Below are 17,324 nucleotides of genomic sequence, written 5' to 3'. Positions count from 1 at the left end.
AATACTGTTGTTGTTGTGCAATATAAAGTGAATTTTTGTTACACTACTTCCGCGGCTTCAGTTGTCCTTTCTGGGTGACCTATGAGACCAAAGGTGCAATGTAATTAACAGTATGGCTATGTTGGTTGTAAACATGATAGAAAAAGAGCACAAAAGTACGCATGGCAAAATTCAGGACTTTTGTTGTGTTGTTTTTCATTTATATTGAATTTTGTTTTGTCCTATGGCACAATGCAACTCTCGAAACCACTTTTCCTGAGAAACCTATTGAGCACAATTTTTCATACCAGGCAATGTTACGTGCAATGGCTGCACAACACTTTTTGCTTGAATATGTGGCTAAAAAATGTCTTTGTTATTTTGAAGCACGCAGTTTTCATTGCCAGTCAGACAAAATGGGGCCAGATGCCATCTGTGCAGAACCGCATGTGACCGCACCATGGGAGGAGGAGGACAAACATTTTATTGAGCCTTTAAAGGCTCCTTAGGGGACGTGGTGACCGGCGTACCGGTGACCACAGCAGCTGTCGCCGTGACCACCCGTTGGGTAGACAGGTCGGAACTGCCCAGCGCCTCAGCCCAGTGCCCATCGTCTGCTAAGAGGGGATAGGGGTTGTGGGGACAGTTCCAAAGGAGATGGTCCAGAGTTTCCACTGCTCCGCAGGCCGGGCAGTTGGGGAAGGGGTAGACGGAAGGATAAATATGGTGCAGGTGGTAGCAACAGGGGAGGGTATGGGTTTGCACCAGTCACCATAGCCGTTCTTCTCTGTTGGATAAATCCGGGTGTGCGGGAGGGAGTTGGCGGCGTGAGAGGCAGTTATGTGCCGTAATGTCTTGGGAGATCAAGAGACTGTCCCGAACTGATAGGGCTCCGTGAAAGGGTTCGAGGCTAGGGCCTGCTCGGACGGTGAGCTCTCGAACGGCCTTATGTGCTGCCTCATTTCTCCCCACGCCCGTCTGGGCAAGAGTCCAGATCAGCTCTATGGGTAGGGTATACCCTACCCATAGAGCTCGAAAATCCTCCTATAGGAGGATTTTTGAAGAGAATTCCGAGCGCCAGGGGCGAGATCATGCCTCTTCCGCCTCAGCGGGTCGGATGGTGCGGACTCTTAGGGAGTTAGAGGAGGAGTGTTGGGATGGTTGATTAGTGCGACAGCGTATGCGTCCTGCTGTCGGTAGCAAGCTGCGTCCACGTAAACCGTAGTGGGGTGGACGGGGTATTTCTCTGTAAGCGCTTGTGCCCGTTGTTCCCTACGCTGCTTGTTGAAAACAGGGTGCATATTGCGCGCTAAAGGGGTTCACAACGGGTAAGTTAAGGTTCACAACGGGTATGGGTGGGAAATAGCAAGGGAAAAATAGTGGGTTGGGATATGAAATGCAGGACAGTGTCCCACACTGCCTTCGCTAAATTAGGTGGGTAGGAGGGATGCAGGAGATCATTTAAGGAATTTGGTTGTAAGTTAGTGGGAAGGGTGTCTAGGAGAACCTGTCTTTCAGTTTAACTCAGTTTTCTCATGAGGGATTCCTTGCTTGATTGTCATCTGAGCTTGGACGTTGCCTCATTGAGCTATCACTTTTACTTGCATGCAGTTTGGACTTTTGATGGCAGTGGCTTTGAAACTTCGCCGCTTGACTTTGCATGACGAAAGCTTCGCGTTCAGCTCTCGTCGTCATTAGATTGTGAGGTGCACTATTTTTGTCTAATTTAGCATGTCGATGCACCGCTATCCAGATTCAAACTGCTTCGACCATGTTGTAATGGTGTCACGGAATAGATGTTGGTTTCACACCGCGAGGGTCCTGATTTATTTCCGACTGCAGGAAGCCTTTTTTTCTGCACTTCTTTACCCACGATCATTATCATTGTCAGAGAAAGTTGGCTTTTGTGCAATGCCTTTTTGGCATGGCATATTCCACTGGTGAGACTTGCTTTAAAATCGGGTCTTCAAGCACTTTGGTCCAGTGAGTAGCAATCTGCACGTATTTGTAACCATACAATACTGAGCAAGCACCCTTTGATCCTTCCTGTCTTGTTCCAGCAGTCTCATCATCCAACACATGAAAGTGCCCTCGACTTTTGTCCGCACTTTTCACTTATCTCTGACCCAGTAACTTTTGATTCCCAGTGTTGCGCATGTCACATTTTCATTCAGGGTCACCTTGGAGCAGATGTTTGTATTTTTATCAAGTTGTTTAGCCACAGAGCATGCTTTGCACTCTTGTGTGAGCAGCATATGGTGCCTTGTTGCTTGTCCAGCAAGTGATGCGATGTCATGTCAATAAACATTTTTCAGTGTTTGTGACGACTTTCGTGTTTTCTTGGATTCACTTTCACATAGTGAGAGTTCCTATCCATCAAGAAGCATACACTTACAAATGCTAGGTATTCTTATTTTTTCTTGGAGGTGACGTTTACGAAGTTTCCTTGGCAACACAGCATAACATCAAAACAAATAAAACCAACTAAAATGGCAAATGTGGCATATTGTTAAAAATAAGAAACGGTGCAAAAACAACAAAGCACGAGAGAGATAGAGAGCATGAAAAGTGACAGCACTGCCTGTTTGTGCTGTTTTGTTGTTTTCGTGCTAAAAAGTTTCAAATAAATAAATATGCAAGGAATGCAGTCGAAGTAGGGTAACTTTTTATTCGAGCTTGTCCCTTGGACATACAAGTACATCTCTTGAATCGATAGCTGGAATGCTGGATGCAATTTTCGATATTAGGCAAGCACTGGATTCTCCAAGGGACACAACAGTAAGCTGGTTCAATTCTTATTTGTAATTGCATTGTTCAGTTTAACCAGTACAAAACATTTTGGCCAAAGTCCAAAGCATTGATTTAGGTAGAACAAAAAAAATGCCTGTGTGCGAAGATTTTGAAGCATGTCAAAGGTTTATAGGTGGCCTGACTTAACCTATAGCCCTCCACTGCAGTACCCCTCATAGCTGGCCCGAGCTATGCCGAGCTTTGCCACGTGAAACCTAAAAAGTCGAATTTTGATGTTTACAGCTGCGCGGTGCAATGTATAAACCTGGTATAATTTACCCTTCAGTATTTTTAGTCTATCCAGGTTTTCTGTTTATTACATCACAATCAAAGTGTGCAGCCAGTGTTGAATTGACGAGAGTCAACCAATTCAGGTTGAAAGCACAAAATGCTCTCTAACAGAAATGGCAGTCTTCACATGTGATCAAATACGTAGTTCTTTAACACTAAACAAGGCAACTGCAGAATGCCAGGAGCGTAAAATATACTCAATGAGGTGCAGTTGGCCAGTGCGTAATTTCAACAGCATTGTTTTAAGACAAATGGGAATTGGTGAAACAGCCATGAGCTTCTGACAGTAGCTATCATCGTGACTGGCCAATTCACCTGAGTGGGGATGTTATGGCTGTGTTGTAGCTTGAGCGTGTGGCCTAATGAATTGCCAAGAAATTTCAAACTCATTGCATGTCGGGTGGCTTGTACCTGTGGACGTTTTTTCAGTTTAAGGTCATAATGCGCTCCCTGGGCCCACCTTTAGTCAGCTATACCCACTGAGCTATAGTGGTGTCAAGGATGTGGTGCTGGACGTGCACTAGGGAGGTCCTGGGTTTGATTCCCATTGGTTTCAACTCTTCCCAAAGTTGTTTTGAACACAATTCACTCTTTGTTCTCTTTGCACTGCCGGCCAATTTAGGAGCTGTTGCGCTAGTACAGACAGTGGATAGTGGCTTCTTAGTCAATGGGCCACATATTGCTTTCACGTTGATAAGGTTGAGTTTTCAAGATTGTGTGTTACCATTCGTTACAGTTGCTGCATTTAAGGGGCTTAAATAGGACCATGTGCAAATTACAAGCCTATGATAAATGGGTACAGGTGATTATCCAGATGCATAAAACTGCGCCTACTGTCAAGGCATGCCGTGAATTTGTTGGTGAAATGGACGTTTACGAACATGCATTCGCATGATTTCCACTGCAGCATAAAAAATTTAGGTTCCCTAGATAACGACATAAAAGGTGCATTGTAATTTTGCAGCTCCCAAGTAGTACACTACATAAGACCAGCACTGCTTCCCCTTGTGGTGCTTTGGGCGGCTCACAACAAAGTCCACTAAGCATCAGAATCAGCTAGTGCTTGATGTAGTTGCTACATCTATTCCCTTTGAAATGCAAGCTGCTCGACACCAGATTTCCCTACACTAATAACATTAGAATTGGGTTAGACAAGTGAAATGAACTGGAAAGCTGTGGGTGAAAAAGATACATATTACCAGCTAAAAAACAGACAGGGACGAGGAAAGAAGCAGACGGGACACTCGCCTTTCTTCTTTCCTCGTCCCTGTCTGTTTTTTCGCTGGTAATATGTATCTAAGTCAACACCAACTAGCCCAACTTTCAGCCTTAACTGTGGGTGAAAAGTATGATCAACATAACAATTCCAACAGGGACAAGACCACCTTGTTTTGGGAGCTTTACCCAAAGAGACCAAGGCACTTGGTAACGAAAAGAGCCCCTACTGAAAACGGAGCAAGGCCTCACGGCTTGTGGAGGGTGCTCCTCGTGGTAGAATGTAACTGCCTGTCATCATGTGATTTCGATTGCCCAGGCATCTTCACCACCAGTGCGTTGACACAGAAGGAAGGTGACAGGAAAGTTTCCGCAAATTCGTGCGTCAAGGCTACTATTCCTGTTGACACTGGACAGACAAAAGCCAAAATTACTACTAAACTAGTTTTCTGCTCTGCACAACAAAGGGGTCACTTTCTTATTTTGCCAAAGTTAATAACATGCCCTTAAATAATCCATGCATGACGTATGTTCATCACAGACGGGTTTGGGTGCATCAAATTATTTGTTATACGGAACATTTTTTCCTGCAATGAGCAGTGCGAACTCGCAGGAAGCAGTTTTATTTCAAGTAAGGCATTTCCAAGAGCAACGCAATCACTTTGTTCCCTGTCTACCTTACTCGTACTATCAATTCGTAAATTTATACCAGCAAATATAAAACAAACAGAAGGACGAACACAATTTAGCACACGAGATATCCCCAGCTGTCCACTGCTTTGATACTCGGTGAAAGACATGTAACGGTAAAGCTGGCAGAGATCCGTAGATCGTTTGGTTTTGTTTTCACTGGCATTTCCCGTACACACGCTCCTGTCCTCATGGCTATCCACTGCCACGTTAGTGTCAACACTCGCTTTAAATGTATGCACAGAGAGAACGCAGCGGTGTATCTAAAGTATACCATCAATTACAAGCCAGGCAAAGTCGGGAACCCGTTTGGTTGTGACAAGTGGCCTGCAAACATCAGTCCCCACTAGAATGGAAGGATGAGTGCTGCAGGCAGGCTAGGGGCACCGTGACTGCAGTCAGGAGATGCTGCAAGAGAAAGACATGGAACATGAGGAATGAAACACCGTTGAGGCTGCAGTAAATAAACAATCTAGGATGACTAAAAAAAAGGGCAAACGGCAGCGAAGACCACAGAAGCAGTGCTCTTGGCCGCCCTGCGTTATCCGGGTCGTTTCCGCTGAATTTCCATCGGTTATTGAGCGATGATTGGCCCCACTATTAAAGATGAAAACACATAACGAAGTAAGCATCCCTTGGCAGGCACTCCTGGCAAGCAAAAGTGCTGGATGCAGCAACGAGTGCAACAGGCTAAAGGAGCGTGTTACAACGCCCTCACGAACCACACGCACACATGAAAACCTTGCCAACAGCGTCCTGTCACGCTCCTAACTTCACCAACAGATCGTACTGCAAGTTCATTTTCGTTACAATATTAAGATCGGTTAGCACAAGGCACGTTGTACCCGCCGCGGTGGCTCAGTGGCTAAGGCGTTGCGCTGCTGAGCACGAGGTCGGGGGTTCGATTCTCGGCCGCGGCGGTCGCTTTTGTGATGGAGGCGAAAAGCAAAAACGCCCGTGTGTACGAGATTTCGGCGCACGTTAAAGATCCCCAGGTGGTCAAAATTAATCCGCAGCCCTCCACTACGGCGCGCCTCATCGCCTGCGTTGCGTCGGTGCGTTAAACCCCCACAGTCAATCAATCAATCAACAAGGCACGTTGTAGAAAAAGCGTCGAGGATAACAAGTGATGTTAATGACGCCACATTAAAGAAGAGACAAGGAAACGCCATGGGCGAGACGGGTTTGCATGCGAGCGAGTTTCCGCGCCGTGCAACAAACCGTCAACAGCTCGCGATCGTCGACAGACGCGAACAGAGCAGCATAAACAGCGACAATAATGCAAGACGGTGAGAACGCGCCGTTAAGAATTTCGTAAACGTCGCTAATATAACTGCCGTGAGCAGAAAGCAAGATTTTCAGTAGGAGATATGCGAACTGATTGCAAACCCGCCAAAAAGGAGTGCTCACCTGAGTCGGCCGATGGTGGACAGTTGAACGGCCACAGCTAACTGCAAAGCCATGGAGCCAGAAGACGCTGGAGCTGTTGAACGACGGTTGACAGGGCGACAACCATCGGCACTTCACGAGTTCTTGCGTCGACAGCAAAAGTCCAACGCGACTACTTGAACCACTACGGCCGGCGCACACGCCGTGTAGGCAGCACTGGGAAAAATGTAAACACACCGCGCGGGTACGCTGCGAGCAAACGTGACGTCACATCCGCGTTAATTCCTCCCCTGAAGGGCAGGTGATCCCGAGGCGGTGCGCGTTGCCGCTGTTGAGCGATTCACGCTCGCTTTTGAGGTTTTTTAAGCCGCTGCACATGATATTTTTGTGTGCGTAATTGCAAAAGCAGCCTAGCCGGCACTACGCTGATATTTAAATGTTCTTGGTTCTTTTTTGTTGGTACTTTGGAGAGGACATATGCTTGCGGCGGTCTCTTATTTTCGAAGGGTCATGGCCCATACGGTTATGAAAGGCTAGTGCAATAGCGTGTTGTGGGACTGTACCCCTAATAAATTTATGCGATTGCTACAAATATTTTATATTTGCGGTTTGTTTTACCCTGCTTTTATTTGCTGAATTCCTAAATGTTTCATAATATCCTGCGTCCGTAAGACGTCGGAAGCACTTTTAATGAACTTGTAAATTTGTAATATGGTAATTGTTTTATGTTAATGGTTGGCCAGCGTACCAAGGAATTGTACAGTTTTAAAATGATCCAGCTATAAATTGCGCCATACGGTGCTTTTCTGAGAATTACGGTTGCGAATGTTGATGCTTTTCGATGCCTTGAGGGAAGTTATTAAAAAAATATAGTGTGTATTGTGTGGATTTCGGCGCACGAGATATCTGCGCACGTTAAAGATCCCCAGGTGGTCAAAATTAATCCGGAGCCCTCCACTACGGCGTGCCTCATCACCTGCGTTGCGTCGGCGCGTTAAACCCTACAATCAATAAACATTATCTCCCCACTGTTAAGTCGCTGCACATGATCCTTATAGGAAAACGGAACCAGCTAGCCGCTGCGCATGACCTTGGTTTGTGAAATTGTAAAAGCAGGAACCACACTTGTTTAAATGTTCTTGGTTCTTTGCTTTAGTTGTTTGTAATATGGATGTACATAATTAAATGTATTGATGATTGATTTGATTCTGGGGTTTAACGCGCCGACACAACGCAGGCGATGAGGCGCGCCGTAGTGGAGGGCTCCGGATTAATTTTGACCACCTGGGGATCTTTATCGTGCGCCGAAATCTCGTACACACGGGCGTTTTTGCTTTTCGCCTCCATCAAAAAAGCGGCCGCCGCGGCCGGGAATCGAACCCGCGACCTCGTGCTCAGCAGCGCAACGCCTTAGCCACTGAGCCACCGTACATAATTAAATGTAAATAAGGTATAAATATTTTATGTTTATGTGCGTACAGTGTGCAAAACAGTGTGCAGTTAATGATAGCGAATTAAAATGATGCCGTGTGGCTTGGTGCTTTTCTGAGAATTGCAGTCGCGAATCCTGTATTTGCACGCTTTCCATTGATTTGAGTTAAGTTTTTTAAGACATCTGTCGTGTGTGCTGCGTGGGTAAAATTTGGAAAAAGACAACGTGAACGTTTGCGTACGCACGACGCTGTTTGCTCGGTATGCAGAACTTGATAGAAAAATCAGCAAAAAAAAGATGAAGAAAACCGCAGAAACACTGACGTACGCTGGCCAGCCTTAAGCACCCCGCTCATTCCTCAGTTGGCACAACACGAGAGAGAAAATCACCCAACAACGAAAAAAGTGTCCGCACGCAAGCCTGGATTGCTACGGCAGAACGTGCGCGGCAATGTCCGCGCATTGCTACGGCACTGAGCAGACGCTCGGTTGACCAAATGTGATGAAAAAATGATCAAACATTAAATACACAACGTAGGTACCTTTCCTATAAAAAACTTGGTACAATATTAGCATTCTCTACTACTTTGATCCGAAAAAAGAACTGTAGCTTCTCAGAGACTACCCCGACGCACGCCTGCCCGCCGCTTCACGAGGCGAAAAAGCGCTCGATGATGATGATGATTCCTATTGGTTTCCCCTTTGAAGCGGGGTGATGACATGCCATCTTACCAAAAAGGACTAATATAACCATGTTTTACACTCTTGGTTTAATACTAGCGTAAGCTTATTAGGCCCGAAATACTTTCTTTTCCCTGTTACAGGTGGTAACTGTCCTAGGCAATATTCCCCTCTCTGCTTTTCGTCCACCAGCATTCTAATCTTCTTTTCGTCCCCTCGACAGCCTTGAAGTTAACTTCCTCTCTGATACCCTTAAATCCTAGGGCTTCTGGAAGCCCAATATTCCCTTCATGTAGATTTGGATGGATACCCTCACATTCTAACACTATGTGCCACATAGTTTCTGTTTCTTTTCCGCAGACCACACATACCCCATGATTTTGTGAATACTTCCTCACAAAACTCTTAGTTCGCAGGCAAGCTGCTCTAGCCTCAAAAAGCAAAGCACTGCCCTGGGAATTATCGTAGAAATTTTCCTTTCTGATGTTCATCTTCTCAGCCCTGTACATCTCTAACGACGTTTTAGCTTCCATTTTTTCTCTCCATTTCTTCGTTTCAATCTGCCTTGCCTCTTTTTGGTTACCTTGGCTGTTTTGGATTCCCCGCTGTTCTTTCCGTATTTCTCATCTTCTCAGCCCTGTACATCTCTAACGACGTTTTAGCTTCCATTTTTTCTCTCCATTTATTCGTTTCAATCTGCCTTGCCTCTTTTTGGTTACCTTGGCTGTTTTGGATTCCCCGCTGTTCTTTCCGTATTTCATCGTTAGCCTTCTAGTCTTTCTTAACCACTGCGTGTCCACGCTTTTCAAGTATAGGTACCTAAAAACCTTAGCTGCCCACCTTCGTTGATTCATTGCCCTCAACCTCATCTCAAAGCATATTTTACTCTGAGCTTCTCTAACTTCAAACGACGCCCACTTCGCGTGCTAACTTCGCGTGCCCCGCCCTCGGGCGGGGCACGCGAGCGCCACCTCGTGGGGTTGACAATAAGTGCCTCACTCAGAGGCGGCCACTTTTTCCACTACCCAAGTATTCTAGTTCACTGTACCCCGGGTGCTCCAGCCTCGCCGGATCGCTGACGGCTGGAGCGCCCCACGAAGATGACGTCACCGGTTTTTTGTTAGGGTATGTCTCCGGCCACGCGCGTGGCACGAGCCACGCCCCCCCCCCCCCCCACCCGCAACGGCTTGCTGCCACGCAGAAATGATGTCAAGCTCAAGTAATCACGTGACTTCCTGTGACATCACAAAACAAACGTCATATTTACGTCATTTGATCATGCAGCTTTTCGTGTTAACGACGACGGCAGCCGGGTGTTCACGTCTTGTGTCCCGATGTTCTCCGCCCGTGGTTCGAATAGCAGGCCTGGCGCATCGTTACAGCGGCTGCCTCGCGGCGCTTTTTTCGTGTTGGGAGGTGTGCTTGTAATTATTTAGATTGGGTTTTTTTTGTGAACTTGCTGTTGCACGTCTTGGTAAGCTTAACGCATTGTTTTCCGCACGCTGCTTCGCCCCGCTGTTTACACGCTCCTAGAACTGTAGTGTTGTCGTTTAATATTTTGTAAGCTTCACGTTGTCTTGCAGTTCGCGTGCTATCGGCTTGACGTGCCTGCATTCGTTGTCTACTTGTGCCTCGCTTCTTCCATGCCAAGCCTTGTGTTCTAATTCTAGAGTGGTGGCTCAATTATAAAACGTGGGGATCAGCATTTTCCATCGCGTCACGCCGTGGCTAACGAGGTAGCTGTCTTGATGACATGCCAACGCGAGCGACGTAGTGTCAGCGTGTGCACGAATCGAGTGTCTTCAGTTAGCGCACGGCATCATCGAACGCAATCCGACCTCGCATCTACCTTCTGCAATTTTTCCCCCGGGGCAGTAGTACTATCGCCGAGAAATGTATCGTGACTATTCCGCAGAAACGACCTGTGCACGCGGCGCTGCAGAATCCGTGCAGGGAGCGCAGCTTCACTTCCGTGGGTGGAGCCCAACTGCCCGTCCAAAGATATATCTACTCAAGATACCACTGAATCTACCCAAGATACCGTTTATTTGAAACTACGCATTTCGACATGAATGTATTTGTATTCGCATTTTTTTGGGTGTTGCTGTTTTTAATGTTGAAATGTGTTCTTTTTTTCATTGCGACCCCCATGTAACGCCCGTAAGGGCCTTTAGGGTAAATGAATAAATAAATAAATAAACCATTCGCTGACTGGCTGGCTTCTTGTGCAAGGAGGCTCAAGCTCCAACTGTGCAAGCATGGGTGAAGTGCAGCCGATAAGATCGCCGTGTGAGCCAAGTTTGGAACTTCTGCTAATAGTCCTTTAAAAGTCTGGTGTGCATAAGGTTAACAAGTGACAGTTCAGTTATTGTTCATCTATGCTCAGATTTGTTGCTTAGAGTACCATTGTGCTTTCAACTTAGAAAGTCTTAATGAAATGATAGGCAAGGCCTAAAATTACTGCTTGGCTTTTATTTCCTTTCCTTCGCTCCAGTACCTTTCGCCTCCTCTAACCTGGTTAGGCAACAAAACTTCCTCCTGCATCTGCTTTGAGTATGTATTTTGATAGGCTCGTTCCTTCTTTACTCTTGTGTTTGGCTTGGTTGGAATGGAACATAACCAGCCACAATACTTTCATTCACTCTCAGCAGGATGGGCTAATGATGATGAGAGCTTATCTCGGAGGCTTGCAGTCTATGCACAAATTCCAAGTGGCTGTGACATCTATATGCCCATCCCAAGCACTCTGCGGAGTCCAACACTAATGCTTGTATTCGCAACTGGTGAAGCGTACTTAAGCGTCTACTGTCCAAGCCTTTGGGGTAGTGAACAGGAAGAGTTTCCTATTTTGAGGGGACGTTTCACATTCTATTGCTTTTAAGTGCGAATGCACTTCTTAAGCGAGCCTGAATCGTCCGCCGCCGTAGTCCGCATAGCAATAGCTGCGGGTGCGCGCGCTCCTCGTCTTCCTTGGCAACGGGGGGAGATGGGCGCGCGCTGCCTGGCCGCTGACATGGCACATACCCACGTGGGGGATTGGCCAGGAATCTCCTCGTCTTCCTTGGCAACGGGGGGAGATGGGCGCGCGCTGCCTGGCCGCTGACATGGCACATACCCACGTGGGGGATTGGCCAAGAATCGGGCGTGAGAAGGGCTAATGCACCCGCTTAAAGGAGTACTGACACGAAATTTCAAAGCTGAGATCCGCTCTAGCAATCAAGTACAACGACAACACAAATAGGTGTCTGTGAATAAATGCATCTTTCTTTCTTTGTAGTTGTGTGTGTGTATGTGATCTCTCTTTCGCGAACATTACCGAACCGCGCAAATTCAACTCGTGCATTCGCACTTTCACATTCTTCCCCTCGGGGAAATGCGGGGAATTTTTTTTAACTCCGCACTGTGTAAACTGTTTTCAAAAATTGCTCAAGTGAATTTACTTAGTGGTAAGGGGCATTATAAAATGTCCCACATTTCGTTCAGAATGATGCAAGTCTCGTCAAAAGCCAGCTGCTAGAAAACACATTCACGGGTTGTGTGTTGTGTGCCCATTAGCTGTTTCTTTTTCTTCCTCAAAACTGGCAGCCAAGAGGCTTAAAAAATAGTTTATCAAGTACAACTTCGGGGTAATGGTTGGTGTCGAGCGTGGCATTGCCCAGTCCCGAGAGTGCTTCTTAATACCTTGTGCAAGAACTGGAGCCAAGGCCACGTGCGTGGATGTGAATGTCTGTCGGTGTTTGTGAAAGTTGCAGTACAGCTGGAAGGTGTATGGATCATAAGTGGCTTTAACAATAAAATGACTGCTGAACGTACTTTTGCTCTGGTATCAATGAGCCGCATGTGAGCATTGATAAGTGCTTCATTGTTGACATTTTTGTTACACAAAAGCAGGCCATGTTAAGGCCCCCTGGCAAATATTTATGAAAAACAGTGGACCAAAAAGCTGCCAACACATGGAAACCACGTTGATCACGGCACCTTTCCTTGTACTTCAGTACCGTTTATCAGCGCTGTGTTTTTCCCCCAAACTATCCTAGCGTTGCACCTTAAGCCAGAAATCCAACACTTGCTTGTCAATGACAAGTGATCTGCCAAACTTCCGTATCTATGCAAAAAGTGAGTAGCTCTACTTTCTGTGCACTGTTTGTGCTGTGAAGCTCCATTTCTTAACAAAATTCCAGGGTTTTTCTGGAAGATGCACAGCATTAAAACCTCAACAAAAAAGGAATAAGCAAGCGATACTTTCTTGCACTACACTAGAGCCCTGCGGGAAAGCCAAACCAGCAAGTGATCTTTTTCTACAAAGCGCTGCAGAGGAGAAAAGAAAAAGATTCCTTTTTGCGGACACCAAAGCTACGCTGGAAAGCCAAAATGTGCGGTGTCTGTTACTGCAGATTAGCTGCAAGACGGGCATGTTCACACTGTAACAAAAAGAGTTAACGCTGCACAACAATATTCGATACCGAAGCGCCATTTGCCCAATCGGGTATGCTCCGAGGATTATCGCGAAGACGACGAAGTCCCGACTCGCACGTTCATGCTCACGAGCTCGTACCGGCTGGACCTGCGCTCGGCCCGTTACCTTACGCGACGCCTTGAATAAACCCCCACGATCAACTACCGTCGTGACTGCTATTCCCCTTTACAAGTGGTCGAGGTCAAGGGTCTCGGTTCCACGCTGGAGCTTCGCAACCGGACACTGCCCGAGATGAACCACCGAGAGACCAGCCAGCACCCTGCGCCACCGGGCGCACCCGTGATCTGCTCTTGCGCGATGCGACAACGCGACCCAACCATTTTCACTGGCGAGGACGAGACTGACGTCGAAGACTGGCTGTCGTCCTATGAGCGTGTGAGTGCCTACAACAAATGAGATGATCCGACTAAGCTGCATAACGTATTTTACGCCCTTGATAAGCTCGCCCGGCGGTGGTACGCGAATAATGAGCCAGACATTGCTACCTGGTCTGCCTTCCGCACCCGCTTTGTGGCAGCATTCGGCCGCCCAGCTGTACGCAAGCTCCATGCCGAGCAGCAGTTGCGTGTACGCGGCCAACAAGCCGGGGAAACATTCACCAGTTACATCGAGGACGTGGTTGACTTGTGCAAGCGGGTCGACCCGTCGATGACGGAAACGGACAAGGTCCGGCACGTCCTTAAAGGAGTGGACGATGACGCGTTCCAGATGCTGCTGTCCAAGGATGCCCAAACGATAGCCGACGTCGTACGTTTGTGCCAGAGCTTCGACGAGTTTCGGAAGCAACGGGCCCTAACTCGGCAAGCTTGCGCTCAGGCCGAGCCCCTGTCGAGTTTGGCTGCGAACTACACAAACGACCCGACGCTGTTCACCCGGATAAAAGATTTTATTCGGGAAGAGGTGGCTCGTCAGGTGTCACTCCTGCCGTACACCGCGGAACCATCGACCCCTCTGGCTCCTGCACTGAGGCACGTGATACAAGAAGAGGTCGCTGAGGCACTACCAACTGCCCACTACGAGGCACCGGTCGCCGGCCCCTTAACATACGTCGAAGCTGCAGGGAGGTCACCTCCGCGGCCTGCTCCTTCGGTCAACCCTCGAGTGGTGCACCCGCCTGCTCCACCAGCCCAGCATGGCGTGCCACTGCGTCCGTTGCAGACCAATGCGATTCCGAATGTCGTGCCGGCGAGCCGTCTTCCAACGGCTGTGGGTAGTCCTCTTACGCGCACGTGGCGTACGCAGGACAATCGCCCTATATGCTTTGTATGCGGAATTGCTGGACATGTAGCTCGCTACTGCCGCCGTCGCATGCCGCCTCCGAACACCTTCCAACAGGTTCCGTACTACGACCCCACTTACGCCCAGCCGTATATTGTTCCGCAGCCAATGTACCCAGTCGCCTCTGATCCGCCGATGACGTCGCTGCTGCCTGACCGCTCTACTACGTCCACCAACCGCCGATCTCCTTCTCCACGTCGTCGCTCGCTGTCGCCTATGCGACGCCGCTCTGCCAGCACTGGGGAGGAAAACTAACAGCCGCAGTTCCCGAGGCAAGAGCTGCGTCGCCCTTGAAAGCTAAAAGTCCTCACGTCCCGCCTGAAAATGTTATTGATGTGTTTGTTGAAGGTATCCCCACTACTGCCCTAATCGACACTGGAGCTGCTGTTTCTGTCGTTCACGCCGACCTATGCCGCTCAATTCGAAAGGTTCTGACGCCACTTTCCGGACTATCCTTGCGCACCACCAGTGCACAACAGATTAAGCCCATAGCAGCCTGCACGGCCCGTGTCGTTATTCAGCATATTATCTACACCGTTGAATTTGTCGTATTGCCGTCTTGCTCTCATGATGTAATCCTGGGTTGGGACTTTCTCTCGCGCCATCATGCCGTCATACGGTGTGCACCTGCCGAAGTCGAGTTTTCGCCTCTCTTGGAAGATTCTTTCTGTGCTCCCAACGCCAAGGTGGTCATCGCCGAAGACACTGTCGTCCAACCCCGTTCTTCCGCTCTCGTTCCTCTTTCCTGCACATCTATTCCTGAGGCTACGGTGCTTTTTACGCCGTCCGACATTTTCTTCCGCCGCAGATGTCTTCCGCTACCCCTCGCCCTTTTGACAATTCGCAATGGCGCGAGTGCAATGATGATTATGAACCAGTCGACGACTTCGTGCGCCCTTTTACACGGCGAAACACTCGGCTTTGTAGAGCCGGTCGATCCCCGTCTTGTTACGGAGCTTCTTGATGATGCGCCCCATCTCCAAGTCGACGAGCTGAGCACTAATGCGCCATGCACACGGGACGAAACATGTCCCGAGTTTTTCTCCCGCTCAATTGACGAAAGTTTGGACGCCACCCAACGAGCCCAGCTTACTGCACTTCTGAGCCAGTTTTCTTCGTCTTTCGATAGTGGGCAAAGTTCTCTCGGTCGCACGTCCGTTGTGAGCCACGCCATCGATACTGGCTCGCATTCCCCGCTTCGACAACGACCGTATCGTGTGTCACCGGCAGAGCGACGCACCATTGAAGACCACGTGAATGACATGCTTCAGCGTGACATTATTCGTCCCTCCAAGAGTCCCTGGGCGTCACCCGTGGTTCTTGTGAAAAAGAAGGATGGGTCCATTCGGTTTTGCGTCGACTACCGCCGTTTGAACACCATAACCCGCAAGGACGTGTATCCCCTCCCCCGCATCGACGACGCCCTCGACTGTTTGAAGGGAGCAGAATACTTCTCGTCGCTAGACCTTCGATCCGGGTACTGGCAGGTCCCGATGGCGGAAGCAGATCGAGAGAAAACTGCTTTTGTTACCCCTGACGGTCTTTATGAATTTAATGTATTGCCGTTCGGGCTTTGCAACGCTCCTGCCACCTTCGAGCGAATGATGGACAGTATTTTGAGCGGACTAAAGTGGAAGACGTGTCTTTGCTATCTGGACGACGTCGTTGTTTTCTCTTCGGATTTCAAAACGCACCTCGCCGGCCTGCAGCAAGTTTTGACGTGCCTTGCAAGAGCTGGGCTGCAGCTGAATCTCAAAAAATGTCGTTTTGCTGCGCGCAAACTGACGATCCTGGGCCACGTCGTTTCGAACGACGGGATCCTCCCAGATGATACGAAGCTGAGAGCCGTAGCCGAATTTCCGAAGCCGACCATTATAAAGGCGCTTCGGAGCTTTATCGGTCTTTGCTCGTATTTTAGACGCTTCGTACGCAACTTCGCCAGCATAATTGCGCCTTTAACTCAGCTCCTCGGTGGTGCCAGCGACATATCTGCCTGGTCACCCTCCTGCGACGAAGCCTTTGTGACGCTACGGCGTCTACTCACATCCCCGCCGATACTGCGGCACTTCGACCCGTCCGCCCCAACTGAGGTCCACACTGATGCTAGTGGGATCGGCCTCGGTGCTGTGCTTGCCCAACGAAAGCCCGGTTATGACGAGTACGTCGTAGCATACGCGAGCCGTGTGCTGACGAAAGCCGAGTCGAACTACTCTGTAACAGAGAAGGAGTGCTTGGCGATAATTTGGGCACTGAGCAAGTTCCGCCCGTACTTGTATGGTCGCCCATTCGATGTCGTCACCGATCATCATGCACTCTGTTGGCTCTCCTCCCTCAAGGATCCATCAGGTCGTCTTGGTCGGTGGGCTCTCCGACTGCAAGAATACGACATCCGGGTCATTTACCGTTCAGGCCGCAAGCACTCCGACGCTGATGCTCTTTCACGCTCACCCGTGCCTGCTGAAGTTTCCTGCCTTGCCTCAAGTGATAGTGACTTACGTCTGTCGCCTCTTGCAGTCAGCAACATGTCAACCGAGCAACACAAGGACCCGTGGGTTGCTTCTCTTATTGGGATGCTCTCCGGTACATCGCCTGCCGGGGAATCTCGGGCCCTACGCCGGCAGGTTTCTCACTTTGCGCTCCGTGACGAGCTACTCTACCGCCGCAACTACTGCTCCGACGGCCGAAAGTGGCTGCTGGTCATACCCCGTCGTTTGCGCAGCGACATATGCACCTCCTTTCACACTGATCCAAGTTGCGGTCATGCTGGCGTACTAAAGACCTATGAGCGTCTTCGCCTGCGATACTACTGGCGTGGTATGTATACCTTCGTGCGCAAGTATGTGCGCTCTTGCCCTGAATGTCAACGCCGAAAATCGCCGCCGCCCCGCCTTGCCGGTCCGTTGCAGCCACTACCATGCCCAGCAAAGCCATTCGAACGTGTGGGAATCGACTTGTATGGCCCACTTCCGTCTACTGCAGCCGGAAACCGATGGATCATTGTCGCCATGGATCACCTTACTCGGTACGCCGAAACCGATGCTCTTCCGGCCGCCACGGCTCGCGATGTAGCCTCCTTCCTGCTTCGCCGCTTTGTTCTTCGACA

Source organism: Haemaphysalis longicornis, unplaced genomic scaffold (genome assembly GCF_048455015.1).
Source record: "Haemaphysalis longicornis isolate Haplotype H1 unplaced genomic scaffold, Haemaphysalis longicornis Haplotype H1 scaffold_9, whole genome shotgun sequence".
Lineage (NCBI taxonomy): Eukaryota > Metazoa > Arthropoda > Arachnida > Ixodida > Ixodidae > Haemaphysalis > Haemaphysalis longicornis.
The sequence above is the reverse complement of the archived record's forward strand: the minus strand, read 5'-3'. Positions refer to the sequence as shown.